A 15,713-nucleotide genomic window follows, 5' to 3' on the forward strand; every position below is an offset into this window, starting at 1 on the left:
TGCACTGAAGCAGCTTCAACTTCTGCTTCTACGTATTTGCAGGAAATTTCCTGACACTAAAAGGGAAAACAAAACAAAACAGTGGCCAGGGACTGTCTCTTGAAAATGTGCAGGAAGGACAATGTGGAGGCCAAGACAAAAGTGTGATGTGCTCCAGCCGCGCCTCAGAACAGGAGCTGATGACAGGGAGCTGTTGCTTTTTATCTTCCAAGGTTGTTTCAATATGCAAAGTTGGTCTTCAGTAGCAGCTGCTATTCAATCAGCCACATTTCCTGAACTGGATAGTGTATTTTTAGTTGGCAGGGGGAAAAAAAAAAAAAAAACTTGATTAGAAAGGAGGTTGGAAGGTCGCTTAGTAGCTAGAAACTCAAATCAGCACTTAAGACTTCTTGACATTTCCCGTATGAGTTACTGTCACTCTGGGCAGCAACGAGCAGTGTTTACTTCACTTCTTTTCATAAAAAGAAAAAAAATCACATAAATAATGATGAATATATTGTTTTTTCTTTGAGTGTCAAACAATATAAATGCCTACAGGACAAAATTCTTAAGTTCACTCTTTACATCACTACTCCCCTCCTCTGAGGTAATCAGGATTAGTAGTTTGATGCATATTTTTGCAACTGTCTTTCTATATATGTACTTACATATTTTGGAGCACATGCATATGTTTTACTGTTTATTTTTTATTTATTTTTAAGTTTTTAATTTTATTTAAATCCAAGTTAGTTAATATATAGTGAAATAAGGATTTCAGGAGTAGAATCTAGCAATTCATCACTTACATATAACACCCAGTGCTCATCCCAACAAATGTCCTCCTGAATGCCCATCACCCATCTAGCCCATCCCCCTCACCCAACACCCCACCAGCAACCCTCAGTTTGTTCTCTGTATTTGAGAGTCTCTTATGGTTTGCCTCCCTCTCTGTTTTTATCTTATTTTATCTTATTCCCTTCCCCTATACTGTTTATTTTTTGTTTAGGTCTTTTTAAATGTAATTGTGATATCTGTAACTTCTTTATTACATTGAACAATAATACATTTATGAGATCTTTCCATGTTAGTGTATATACTAACTCATATACACTTATATTTTTGTTATTATTTTTAAAGGATTTATTAAATGATGAGAAGGCCACAGGAAAATACAAAAAGCATAATACTAAAATATTCACAGATGAAATTACATGATTCTGAGATTTGTTTATAAAGCATCTGGTAATGGAGAAGAAGTAGCTTGGGATATAATATAACAAGACTGGCCATGAATTGATAGTTGTTGAAGCCAGGTAGACAGGGTATATTATATTAGTCTCCTTATCTGGCATGCCTTTGAAATTTTCCATAGCAAAATCTAAGAAGTATATGTAAGAGGCATAAAGTATTCCAGTTTACCAAATCTTTGATTCTGCCACAGCTCACAGGCCTACAGGGTTCCTAGCACTTGTCACACTCCATATTTTTGGCCTTCTCCAGAATCTGCCGTTACCCCTGGAGGTGTGGGTCACTCCTACTTTACCCTTACGACACTTTGTATATATACAAACACACACCACACAGTCACACTCACACACATACTCCCACATTAAAGGAATTATCTTACTAAATTGAGAGCTTAAAAAATAGTTATCACCAATTGAGCCTCTAATCTGCATCATATACATTGTCTGTGTTTGTTTAGTTACTCCTCCCAACAGCTGAATGGTAAGACTATTTCTGTCCCCTTTTATACATATGGAAACTGAGGCTAAAAATATTAAGTAACTTGCCTAGTCTTTTCTTTTTTATTCTCATTTAATTTTATATCATTGTGTCAACTATGTTCATATAAATATGTGTAAAAAGGGATCAGTACAGACACTGAGAAGCAAGCACAAATCTTACCGAACAGGAACATTGCCATTATTAGATGACAGGAGATAAACTGAAGATAGTCTCTGGGTCATAGTCTGCATTTTGCTTCCTTGAGTTCTATAAGAGCCCCTTCTGGGCAGTTAGTGTGTTAGTGTGCAAGGCCATGACGGAGTCTTAGGGAGCATAGGGCTTACCATAGTTGAGGCCACAGGCAGGCCTTTCTGGTGGGATAGTGGGAAGATAGTCAGTAGGAGTGGACTGTGCTGTATATTCTATGTCAAAGCCCACTGTCAGCTGTCAGGAATGAGCAAATCAGAATACTTTGGGGTAAAGGAGTGTCAGCTGGTCGTGGCTGTAGGGCATGGAGAGGAGGGGACTCTTGATTTCTCATTAGCATAAGATCAAGGCCTGCGGAATACAGGTAAGAATCAGACCCAGGCTTGCCTGGGAATTTTTTCTTCCAGGTGAAGAGAATATAACAACTGCAGATAGTTTGGTGATAAGTCTTTATTGTGTCTGTCTCTTAAGAATTAGTTGTTCTCCACGACATCCTATGCACATCTTCTTTGAGATTCCCTTGACCTCTGGGATCCTCTTCTTTTTTTTTTTTTTTTTTAAGTTTATTTATTTATTTTGACAGAGAGAGGGAGTGAGAGAGCCAGCATGTGCACGTGCAAGGGGATGGGCAGAGAGGGAGGGAGAGAGAGTATCCCAGCCTGATGCAGGGCTCCAACTCACAAACAATGAGATCATGACCTGAGCTGATGTCAGATGCTTAACCAACGGAGCCACCCAGGAGCCCCAGATCCTCCTTTTATATCCCAGATTTTCCCCTTTCTTGGTTCACTTGGTTGTCTTGGTGGAGCACACATTCAGTAGCCTCTTGGATCCATGGGAGGTAAGTTTTTACACCTTGAATCTCTGAAAATGTCTTTTTTTTTTTAATGTTTATTTTTGAGAGAGAGAGAGAGACACACACACCGAGCATGAGCAGGGAGGGGCAGAGAGAGAGGGAGACACAGAATCCGAAGCAGTCTCCAGGCTCCGAGCTGTCAGCACAGAGGCTGATGCAGGGCTAAAACACAAGAGCTGTGACATCATGACCTGAGCCAAAGTCGGACACTTAACCGACTGACCTACCCAGGGGCCCCTGAAAATGTCATTTTTTAACTCTAACAATTTATTAATAGTTTATCTGATATGGGATTCTAGGATGGAAATCATTTCCTTTTAGAACTTTGAAGGCATTGCTTCTGTGTGCTGTGGCTTCCTTTGCTGCTGTTGAGAATCTAAAACCAGACTGACTCTTGATCCTTCATTTGTGACTTTTTTCTCTTTGGAAGATTATAAAATCTTAACTTTGTTCCAGGAATTCTGAAATTTCGTAATCATGTATCTTGGACTGAGTCTATTTTCGTCCATTATATTGGAAACTTAGTGGGCCCTTTCCTCTGCCTCTTCCTGCTAGAAGTAAATTACTTTCAATTTTGGGATATCTTGAATTTTCTCCTCCATTTTTTATGTTCCTTCTTTTTGGAATTTCTATTATTTGGTTGCTGAACTTTGAGTTATTCTCTAATTAAAAAAAAAAAAATCTTTTTCTGGGGCACCTGACTGGCTCAGTCAGGGGAGCATGCGACTCCTGATCTTGGGGTTGTAAGTTTGAGCCCCACATTGGGTGTAGAGATTACTTAAAAAAATAAAATCTTTGAGGTGCCTGGGTGGCTCAGTCAGTTAAGTGCCTGACTCTTGATTTCGGCTCAGGTCAGAATCTCAGTTTGTGAGTTCGAGCCCCACTACGGGCTCTGCTCCTGACGGGGAGGAGCCTACTTGGAATTCTCTCTCTCCCTCTCTCACTGCCCCTCCCCAGCTCTCTCTCTCTCAAAATAAATAAATAAACATTTAAAAAGTTAAAAAAATAAAATCTTTAAAAATATATTTTTTTCTTTCCCTTCTTACACCTTTCCCATGTTTACTCCCTTTTCTGGGAGATTTCTTCAACATTATCTTTCAACCCTTCCATTATATTTTCATTTCATTGATTATATCTCTCCCCCCCCCCCCCCCCCCCCGCCAAGGGCTCTTTTTTTGTTCTCTGAATTTTTAAAAGCAGGATGCTTAGTTTAAAGTATCTCTCTGAGGTTCCATGGAACCAAGTAGAATAATGATAGAAGACTCTGAAGTGGAGGATGTATGGTAACAACCAGAAGGTTCTTGTTCCATTTTTTGAGTTAGTCAAATCTGCCTTCTTCAAGGTAATAGGCAGTCTGTTTCCCAGCGTGGAGCTCGCCAGCCTGCCTGCTTCTACCTGGCTCCTGTTTGCCACCTTGGGATAGAATGCTATTTTGTCAGTGTGTGCAATGGTTCCACTGGGGACAGATGAAGGAGCATAGAACATTCACCAACATAGATCATGTGGTGGGCTACAAGTCTCAATAATTATAAAAGAATTGAAATCACACTGAATATATTCCTCTGTGTGACCACGGTGGAATTAAAGTAGCAATAAATACTGGAAAGGTATCTGGAAAACCCCCAAATTTGAGAGGAAATTAACCTGCTTCTAAATAGTCCAAAAGTCAAAGGAGAAATTGCAATGGAAATTATAAAATATTTTGAGCTGAATAAAAAGGAAAATATGACATGTAAAAATTTGTGAGTTACAGCAAAAGCACTGGGAAATTTAGACACTTAAATGCTTATATAATAAAAGAAGAAAGATGTAAAATCAATTATCTAAGTGACAGAAAAAAAAGAAAAGCAAATACAAAATAAGCAGAAGAAATAAAGTAATCAAAATGAGAATGAAAAGCAACTAAATAGAAAAAAATAGAGAAAATGAACACAGTCAAAAGTTGGTTCTTTGAAAAGATTAATAAGATCAATAAACTACTGATAAAGTTGATTAAGAAGAAAAGAAAATCATGAAGAATAAAAAAGGTACATCACTATCAATTTTAGATAAAAAAAACAAAAACAAAAAACCTGAGAAGGAAGATATTATGGATAGTCTTATGCCAAGAGAACCAATAACAGATGATTAAATACTATTTATTGAAAAAGCTATCTTGTTCTGGGCCAGTTTGAAATATCATCTTTATTGTACACTAATTTATATATTGACACGCAGGTGTGGGTTTGGATGCTTTTACCATCTATATCACATTCTACTGCTATATTTGCTCTAAAAGCAAGTATTACAGTCAACCAGTGGGAAGTTGTATCAGCTTTTCTGACCCAGCCTCAGAAGTCACAAGGGGCCATTTCTGCTGCATTTGATTGGTTACAAGCAAATGATAAGTCCACTTGGAATCCAGGAGAGGATACATAGACTCCATCTTTCAGTGGGAGGAGTACCAAAGACTTTGTGGCTATTAAAAAAAAAAGTACATGCTGTCTTTAGTGATAATGCTTCTAATGTTTTTGTTAAGTGTAACAATATTATACAATATAACATATAACAAATAATATTTCTACAGGTTTTGGACAAATATCCTTTCTAAATTTGAGGACCTTTCAGATTAGGTTATGGAGAAATAGAATCAGCAGTTGTCATTTGTTTTTCTCATAGACAAGTAGTATAATTCGTGGAGAATAAGTTTAGTGTTGTTTGTTTGTTTGTTTTTGAAGTATAACTGACACACAATGTTATATTAGTTTCGGGTACACAACAGTGATTTGACAATAGTGTACATGACTCATTGTTCACTGTAATTAGTATAGTCCCCATCTGTCACCATACAACATTATTACAATATTATTGATTGTATTCTCTATGCTGTACTTTTCGTCTCGATGACCTAATTTATTTTACAACTGGAAGTTTGTACCTCTTCATCCTCTTTATTTTACCCACCACTTCATCCATCTCCACTCTGGCAACTACCTACCAGTTTGTTCTCTGTATTTAAGAGTCTGTTTTTTGTTTGTTCATTTGTTTTTGTTTTTGTTTTTTAAGATTCTACATATGAGTGAAATCACATGGTATTTGTCTTTCTCTGTCTGACGTATTTCACTTAGCCAAATATTCTCTAGATCCATCCAGGCTGTCTTAAATGGCAAGATCTCATTTTCTTTTATGGCTGAGTAATATTCATGGAGAATTGTATTTAAGGGTAAATTTATATTGCCAGATTTGTGAAATCTGGCTACACAGATGAAATTTACTACACAATACAAACTACTATTTAGATTCTAAACTTTGGGCATTAAATCTTTGGAATATTTTACAACGTAAGTGGGACAGTATTCTTTATGAATTGTAATTTGACTGATAGTATTTGGCAATATCCAGCACATACCTCAAAGAGATTCAGAGAAAAAAAATGTTTTTTTAAATGTGAAAATTTTCTTATGTAAACTATACATTCATTTTTCACGCACAGGAGCATGAATAGGGAACATAGATAATGGTGGACTAAATAACACATTTAATTTCTCTGAAGCTTCAAATCCCACTATAGAATCCTGCTGAGCTAGATTAAATTAGACCACATAGTGAGCTCTTTGAGCAAAGTTAAGTGGCCTCATTCCTAAGCCCACATTTATCACTTCAGTTATAAGGAAGTGCTGATCCGGAGCACTTAGACCAAAGAGGAAAATGGACAAGAACCAGAATATATGCCCCAATGTCTAAGCTGATTTAGACCATTTGCGGGAGAACTTTCTAGAATAGGGAGTGGTACAGCCTCCCCTGGGTCAATTTTACCTAGCTGCACAGGTAGTGATAAGGGGATTAATGGCTACTCTAGAGGGAAGGCAGAGAACCCCTTCAAAGAATGGGTATTTACACAATCTAGGATTATTTGTATACTTTTGTCCTCTAAAAAGTACAGCCCAAATGGTGTTCTTGAGCTTGGTGTAGACCCATGCTTGGGAAAGATGTGGAGGCTGGGGGAAGTGAGGAGGTGAGGAGAAACCTGGAGTGTAAAGGAGCTTGGATTTCCATTGGCACCCCTTTTTTCCCCAGAGAGATACTGGCACAGTCACAGGATTAAGTTAATGTTCCCATCTCAGTTAACCCATTAGGTGGGAATAATACATTTACACACCAATGTGTGAGCTTATCCTCGCGAACCTTCCATCCAAAAAAGGTGGGGGGTGGGGGAAAGAAAGAGAAAAGGATACTAAGGGTTTTCTAATGTACTCTCAAACGTTAAAAAAAACTTTTCTTCCTTTTAATTGTTTTTCCCAGTTATATGTGAAATGGGTATTTCAGTTTGCAGTGGTAGGAAAAGAATAATGGAACCAAAGAAAAGGAGAGACGTTTTAAAACTGCATCAGCATATGGCCTGTCCCCAATCATTTGTAACAAGTGTTAGAAGAAGCAGAAATACCAGATTTCCATTTAGTTACCTGCTGGATCTATTGCCTTTAAAAAAAAATTTTTTTTTAATGTTTATTTATTTTTGAGACAATGCGAGAGACAGAGCATAAGTAGGGGAGGGGCAGAGAGAGAGGGAGACACAGAATCCGAAGCAGGCTCCAGGCTCTGAGCTGTCAGCACAGAGCCTGATGTGGGCCCGAACTCACGAACTGTGAGATCATGACCTGAGCCAAAGTTGGCCGCTTAACCAACTGAGCCACTCAGGCGCCCCTGGACCTATTGCCTTTTAAACAATTTTAGAGGTTATTCCTGTTTTGCCAAATGCAGGGGGAGGGCTGGGAAATATCTGCCTGGCATGTTAAGCTTACGTATCATTAAAACTCTAGGAAATGTTGAACCTTATATAAATTCTGACTCTCCTTCATATGGCTGTTATATTCATATTTGAACAGGCATTATATATGGCGTTTGCATGATTGGGAAATCTGCCTTCTAATATGCCTGAGATGGCTGGCTCACTGATTAACTTCTGAGTGCACTGAGCTAAATCCCACTAATTGCTGAGTTTGTTTCCTCATTTGTGAAGCACTGAAGTGACCCTCTTGGGAATGTGGCTGGGCCACATTTTAAAAGTTGGCCCTCCCTGTAGCAGGTTTGGAAATACTGCAATAATTTTAGAATTGGATGAAGAAATGTATCTTGAAATAAAAAATCCTATATAATTTGAGGTAGGTATGGATTTCCTATCAGGCAGGATCAAATCTAGGTTGGTGAGTAAATAAACTAGAAGCAAACAAAGTGAAAGGGAAGAAGACATTTAACAGACTCCACGTTTGGGCCCATGCCACACGGTGGCAGGCTTACTCTGTGTTGTGCTCCCTCTTCAGGGCCAAAAACATCAAAGGTGGAGAGAGGAGGGAGTGGAGACAAACTTCTGGGAAACAAATCTTAACGCTTGAATTTAACTACCTTAAACCACGTACTTCAGGAAGTTAATTTTAGAAACGATGGCATATGTTATTAGTTTGTCAAGATTATATGTTCATATTAAAATGTTTTAGGGGCACGTGGATGGCTCAGTCGGTTGAATGTCCAGCTTTGGCTCATTCATGATCCATTTGGCTCAGGTCATGATCTCACGGTTTTTAGGTTCAAACCCTGCATCAGGCTTGGCTTGCTGCTGTCAGGGCAAAACACCCTTGGGATCTTCTGTCCTCCTTCTCTCTGCCTCTTTCCCGCTTGCATGTGTGTTCTCTCTCTCGCTCTCTCTCAAAAATAAATAAACTTAAAAAAAATGTTTTTGGGGCACCTGGATGGCTCAGTCGGTTAAGCGTCCGACTTCGGCTCAGGTCATGATCTCACACCCCGCGTCAGGCTCTGTGCTGACAGCTCGGAGCCTGGAGCCTGCTTCGGATTCTGTGTCTCCCTCTCTCTCTGCCCCTCCCCTGCTCATGCTCTGTCTCTGTCTCAAAAATAAATACAACATTTTTTTTAATTAAAAAAAAATGTTCTTTACAGTGGATGTACCTGAGCAGCAATGATCTAACCTCCCATAGGACATTTTCCCTCTAGATCTCAATTTTGTCATCACTACAATGATGGCTTAGGATTACTTAAAGTTCTAAAATTGTCATACCTCTCTTATAACTAGAAGAAAGATATTCTTTTTCAGTAACAAGCATTTCAGTCATATTGCAGTGAAGTTGATAAGGAATATGGTTTTTTTATTTAGATTGCCTAGGTTTGAGTTTGATTCTGCCATTTTTTAACTGTGAGGTATTAACCTATAAAAAGTTTCAGTTTCCTCATCTGTAAAGTGTTACAAATTACAGTACATATCTCATGGGGTTGTTAGGATTAAATGGAAAAAGAATGTATGTGTGGCAGAGACTGGAACACTGTTCACCAAACCATTTCTTTTTCTTCCAGAGCAAACAGCTAAACCACATTTCCCCTCTTCACTTGTAGTTATCTGTGGCCATTTGACTGAATTTTAGCCAATGAATGAAATGTGAGAAGAAGATATTCATAAACCTATTTGTAGGCTCAGCTCACAAAAATCTCCCATTGTGATCTTCCTTATTCTTTCCCCTTCTGCAGGTTTCTCATGGAAGCCATGTGTTAAAGATAGTGGGACCACAAAACAGAAGGAAACTTGGTCCCTGAATCATGTCTTGGAGGACAGCTTTGTGCCTGTTAAGAACTGTCCTTCTGGATTTTCTGTGAGTAAGAAATAAACTTCTATTTTGTTAAGCCACTGAGATTTTGGGGCTTATCTGTTATGGCAGCTAGCATTAACTAAAATAGCATGTAGGGCACTTAACACGATACCTACTTAATAAATGTTAGGTGTTATCAATATCATGACTCTAAATAAAAACCAAAAGCCTAAAATTCTGAGCTTCAAACACAGCACTGATATGGAGATTCCTTCTGCAGTATACAAAATCTGGCTTAAAAAACAAACCAAAGAAACAAACAAACAAACTAGAGAAGGTCTAGGAAACAAAGTTGTGTATAGAGATAGTAAAAATCTAAGCTATTCATGTATGTAATATGCAGAAAGTCATTACCAATATTTTGTATTTATATTTGCTACTTTTTTTGAAAAACTTAACAGAATATAAAGGAAAGAAACCAAATTAAAAGTTCAAGTCAGTACCATCATTGAAATAATATTTAAAATTTTTCTTCCTTGTGATAACATTAGTGTTGTGATTCAATGATTTCTCTCAGTATTTCACGTTATGCTCACCCTTTTTCTCTTAAAAATGTCTTCTTTCTTGACCCCAACACTTTTTGATATTTTAGTGCTTTTATTTATTTTTTTAAGATTTTATTTTTTTATTATTTTTTTTAAATCTTTATTTACTTTTGAGAGAGAGAGAGACAGAGTGCAAGCAGGGGAGGAACAGAGAGAGAGGCAGACACAGAATCTGAAGCAGGCTCCAGGCTCTGAGCTGTCAGCACAGAGCCCTACGTGGGGCTCAAACTCATGAACCGTGAGATCATGACTTGAGCAAAAGTCGGACGCTTAACCGACTGAGCCACCCAGGCGCCCCTAAGATTTCATTTTTAAGTCATCTCTACACCCAACCTGGGGCTCAAACTCACAACCCTGAGATCAAGTCACATGCTATACCAACTGAGTAAGACAGGCATTCCTTTAGTGCTTTTATTAATACCTCTTCTCAGTTTTCTCTAATGAGATTCTTTTTTTTCTTTTTAATGTTTATTTATTTTTGACAGAGAGAGAGAGACATAGAATGAGCGGGGGAGGGGCAGAGAGAGAGGGAAACACAGAATCTGAAGCAGCCTCTAGGCTCTGAGCTGTCAGCACAGAGCCCGACGCGGGGCTCGAACTCACGGACTGTGAGATCATGACCTGAGCTGAAGTCGGACGTTTAACCAACTGAGCCACCCAGGCGCCCCTGAGATGCTACCTCTCTTAAAGCCAAGATCAAATTTCATGTATTCAGTCAAAGCCTTCCAGGATATCCTGGTTGGAAGGGATCCTACCTGCACTGAATTGTAACATTTACACAATCCAAGGCTCTTCCCATTTGCTGTCTTCTGTGCTAGAGTTTATTTTCAGTTGGGTTTGTATAGCTTGTTTCTCCCTAATCAGATTGCAAGCTATTTGATGACAAGGACTGTGCTTTTTTGATTTTACATTGCCCTCAGAAAATAGTAGAGTCTGTGAAAACAGTTATTGATACTTGACTCATTGGTTTGAAAGCCCCAAGTTTATAAGATTTCCCCTAATGTTTTAACATCTCTCTTTCATGGAGTTTCATAAGAATAAAGAACAACAGCTCTCATACAGTTTTCTTCATAGATAAATAAAAATAGAGGCAGAGGTGGTATTTTATGGTCAGTGGTTTGGGTTAGTAGAAATTTACAAAGAATAAATTAGTACCTCATTTTCTATATTGAAATGAGGACAATTTTATATGTATCACCAGTTAAGCTTATTTTGCTTTTTTCTGTCCTTCCTCCTAACTATTCACTTAAAAACTTTTTTAATGTTTATTTTTGAGAGAGAGAGACAGACAGACAGACAGACAGACAGAGTGTGAGCAGGGGCGGGGGGCAGAGAGAGAGGGAGACACAGAATCTGAAACAGGCTCCAGGCTCTGAGCTGTCAGCACACAACCCGAAGTGGGGCTCGAACTCACGGACCGTGAGATCATGACCTGAGCTGAAGTTGGACGCTTAACCAACTGAGCCAACCAGGCGCCCCTAACTATTCACTTTTTAAATTTCTTTCTGTTTTGCATATTTGCTTAAGATGTTTACCTTAAAAATATTAAAAGTTCTAGCTTAAAAGTGTTTCACAGTATATATTCAACATCATAAGGACTGTAGAATGTTTTAACTCTGAATCTTGCCTCTCATTTTCAATTTGGTCGCTAGTTTCATCCTGTTTTAACTTCTAAAAGTTGGCTATTTTCTATAGTCAGTGTTTCCTTGGAGTTACCAATGTTCTATTAATATCTTTGCTCATCATTGATTCTTTGAATGCTCCTTTAACTGGATGGAGAATTTTAGATTAACAGATATTTCCCTCCAGCATTTTGAGGATATTGTTCCATTGTCCTCCAGCATCTACTGCTTGTGATAAGAAACCAGCTTTGTTTATATATCATTCTTTGTAGGTAGTGCGACTTTCAGGCTCATCCCAAACATTCATAGAAACTAGGGAAAGTTACGAATGAAGGCCCCATACAATATGTCTAAAACATTTTTAAGTTAAAAAACAAGCTAACAACTTGTTAAATGAAATATATTCTATCCTCCTATCTTGATAAACATACCTTTTTAAGGAACTGGATGACCAAGCCTTGAATTTAGGACTCTTAGAATCCTTCAGAGAGTACAGAGAGATCACAGTCTTGGTCCCGCCTCACAGCTCACCCTCCATGTTCTCCAGTCTTGGCTTCATCCCACACTGCAAGGGGCTTCACACACTTACTTGTGGACACTCCAATTCCAAGCCCTACAGCCACTTCCCAAACACCCCATGGCCCTAAGTGTATGCAGTCTGTTTTTGGGGGTTGGACATAGGGAAGAGGCCCATGAAGGTCCTGAAAGTGGGTTGGAGCTGTATGGGCAGGAAATGCTAGGGTCGTGTGCCCCTGGAACATGGTTTGGAGGGAAAGGGCAAACTTTGGGTTATGTTTTCTTGACATTGCAATAACCTCCTTCATGGTTTCCTCCCATCCAACCTGTTCTCTACACTGTATCAGAGAGATTTTTTTTAAAATGTAAACCACAGCATTATATTATCTCCTAAAAAATCCTTTAAAGGCTTCCTATTGCATTTGAAATAAAATCCTTTAAAAGGCTGCAAAGCTCTAAGTGGCACTTCAATGTGCCAAGCTCTTTGGGAAGAGCTTTCATCCAAGATGTTTCTCTTTCTGAAATGCACTTTCCTACCTGCTCCTCGCATGGCTGACTTCAGTCTATTGTATAGCTCCTGGCTTAAATGCCACCTCCTCTCCAGGTACAGCTTCTCTGTTATTTGCTATCACTGCATCTTGTTTATTTCCTTCAGAGTACAAATAACAAATGTAGTCACCTATTTCTCTCTCCACACTGTCATCTACACAAGGGAGAGTGTCACATATGAGTCAATTCTGAGATGGAGATTAGCACATGGGAAGTTATTAGGGAGTACTCTACTCAACCCCTATTGAGCAAAAGAAAGTAGGATGGGCCATCAATCAGGCAGTGGATGCTGGCTTCCCAGAAAGGGGCCTGACTTTGGGCAAAGCAATTCTCTTTAGCTGAAGCCCTTCCTTAAGAGGGCTGACAGCTTTGGTCTGGATTGGGCAGTATAGCACCCAAATGGTCCATGTCTTGTGCAGATCTGCTTTCCTTACATGAGTTCTGGAAGTAGCTTCTTCAGAGCTCTGGCAGGCTTGTTCCCTGGGGGAAACTTGTAAAAGGAGGGTTAGTAAGGGGAACCACACGCTCTGCTGTCGCAGCTGGTATTAGGCTGCAACCAATACTCACCCTTTCTCTCTTCTGTGGTTCATACTGGATGCTCTTCACTCTTGATTAGCACCTCTGAAGGCCTAGGTGACTCACCTAGTGGAGTGACAGATTCTTAAAACTGATGAGTTCCAGTTAACTGTTTATCATGTCCTTCTCAGGCTGCACCTGCTACATCTGTCCATTTGCCATCAAAATTGCACAAGTACTAAAAGATGTCCTAGTTGATTACCTGGATGCCAAACATATGCCTACCCGATTCCACTGTGTAATAGTAGTTCTACTGCCTCTTGATAATGAGAGTCAATTACCCCCATGAAGATCATTTTCTTGCCTGCTGGTCCTTGCCATGAAGGGCTCAGAGTACTGGGTGGTGGTATAGTTTAAAATTCATTGAAGACTCTTGTTGTGTTCCCTGGTAGAAATGTTTTGCCTTTGGGAACTAAGACCTTTAAAACTGTGGTTATATTTGTGAGGATGAAAAGCACAAAATTCCCCAAGTGGGTCACTGGGATTGATGGTACACAGGAACACTCCTGCTTCCATACCTTTGACTCCACTCCCAGTTATTCTCCTATGAGGGATACAGCATCAAATAATGGTGATTGATTTAGAGCATGACTGCATCCTAGAAGGTAGCACTTTATCCTCACAGGGTATCATCTCCAAGCTGGTACTTCAGCCAAGATTTCTGCCATGTGATAGGTCCAATGGATTCCATGGTCATATGCCCACTGCTACATTTCCTTTGCTATGTAGTGGGTTCCTTGGTCAGATGCAATGATATATGGGATGCCATAATGGTGGATCAAGTAGAGTATAATCCCTTGGATAGTCACGTTGGCTGAGACTCAACAGACAGGTAAGGCAAACCCATAGAATATGTGTCCATTCATGTTAAAATGAATGACTACCTCATCCAGGGTGGAAGGAGTCCAATAGGGTCGCCTTTTCACCAAGTGGCTGTTTGCTATCTTCAAGAGATAGTGCAGTATTGAGTCTCAGCAATAGTTCCTGTTACTGGCAGGTTGATCATTTGCCTACGGGATTAACCTTGGTGAGTGGAAGATCCTACTGGTGGGCCCAGTTACAGCCTTCCTCCTTATTACCATGTTTTCTCTATTCATGAATCTATTGTGCCAGTACTGGGGTGGCTAATAGAAAAGCTGGCTGGTGCCAACTGGTTAAGTCATTCTACTTGGGTGTTTAATGCCTCTTCAATGGTAGATGCTCTCAGAACCTGTGGAGGAAAGGGATGGAAGCAAGACTGGGCAGAAAGAGAAAATGGGCTTCAGTAAGTACATCACAACCAGGCCCCAGCCAACCCTGTGGGAAGTTCGGAAGCTGGGATGATTCTTTAGAATTTTCCCTTGTTGAGGTGAGAGAGTCTGGTCTTCACAACCCCTCATTGACCAGTCATTTGTTGCAGGCTGCTCCTAAAAGGGGCATGACCTTGGGTAAGGTAGCATTTTTTAGTTAAGAAAATGACAAAAGAGGTTCGTCAGTGCACAGCCTTCCCAGAAGCTGGGAGAGTAAGTCCTTCAGTCTTAAAGGAGACATAGACTGGCATAGCATAGACTCCACGAAAGAGACCATTACCATTACCTTTTTTTTTTTTTTTTTAAAGTATGCTCCACCCCCAGCATGCAGCTCAGTGCAAGGCTTGAACTCATGACCCTGAGATCAAGACCTGAGTTGAGACAAAGAGTCAGATGCTTAACTGACTGAGCCATCCAGGCACCCCGAGACTATTATTATTTTTTTCACCAGTATATATTCAAGCTTAATATAGTGTTTAGCACACAGTGGAAATTCAAAAGATCTTTTTGAATAAATAAATTACTGAAATGTCCTGCTTTCTTAATTTGGAGTAAAAAGGTCACATCTCACCCCACCCTCCAACATTTTACTATGAGAATTTCAAAATTTAAAGGAGAGTGCAAAAGGGACATCTGTGTGGCTCAGTTGGTTGAGCATACAACTCTTGACTTTGACTCAGGTCATGATCTCAGGGTTGTGGGATCAAGCCCTGTGAGGGGCATCGGGCATGCATAGCATGGAACCTGCTTAAGATTCTCTCTCTCTCCCTCTGCCCCTCCCCTGCCATGCTCTCCCCTCTTTCTCCCTAAAATAAATAAAAATAAAGAAATAAAATAGAGTACAAAAGACATTTCCCAGATATAACATTTTGTCATATTTGCTCTCTTTTTTCATGGATAAGTACATGTATAGTATTGTTTTTGTTTGTTTTTGTTTTGTTTTGTTTTGTTTTTGCTAAACCTCATAACACTCTGTCCTTAAATACTCTGGTATGTATCTCCTAACAATAAGGACATTCTCAAAACTACTATGATCATATCTGAAAAATAACATAAAAATTTTTAAAATCACTTAGTATCTAATATTGAGCCATATTAAATTTCTATGATTCTCCACCAAATATCTTCTATAGCTTTAAAAAAATTTTTCAACTATGATTCCACCCAAGGTTCATGCATTACATTTGAATGTCATTTTTCTTTACTATCTTTTA

This window comes from Acinonyx jubatus, chromosome A1 (assembly GCF_027475565.1).
Source record: "Acinonyx jubatus isolate Ajub_Pintada_27869175 chromosome A1, VMU_Ajub_asm_v1.0, whole genome shotgun sequence".
NCBI lineage: Eukaryota > Metazoa > Chordata > Mammalia > Carnivora > Felidae > Acinonyx > Acinonyx jubatus.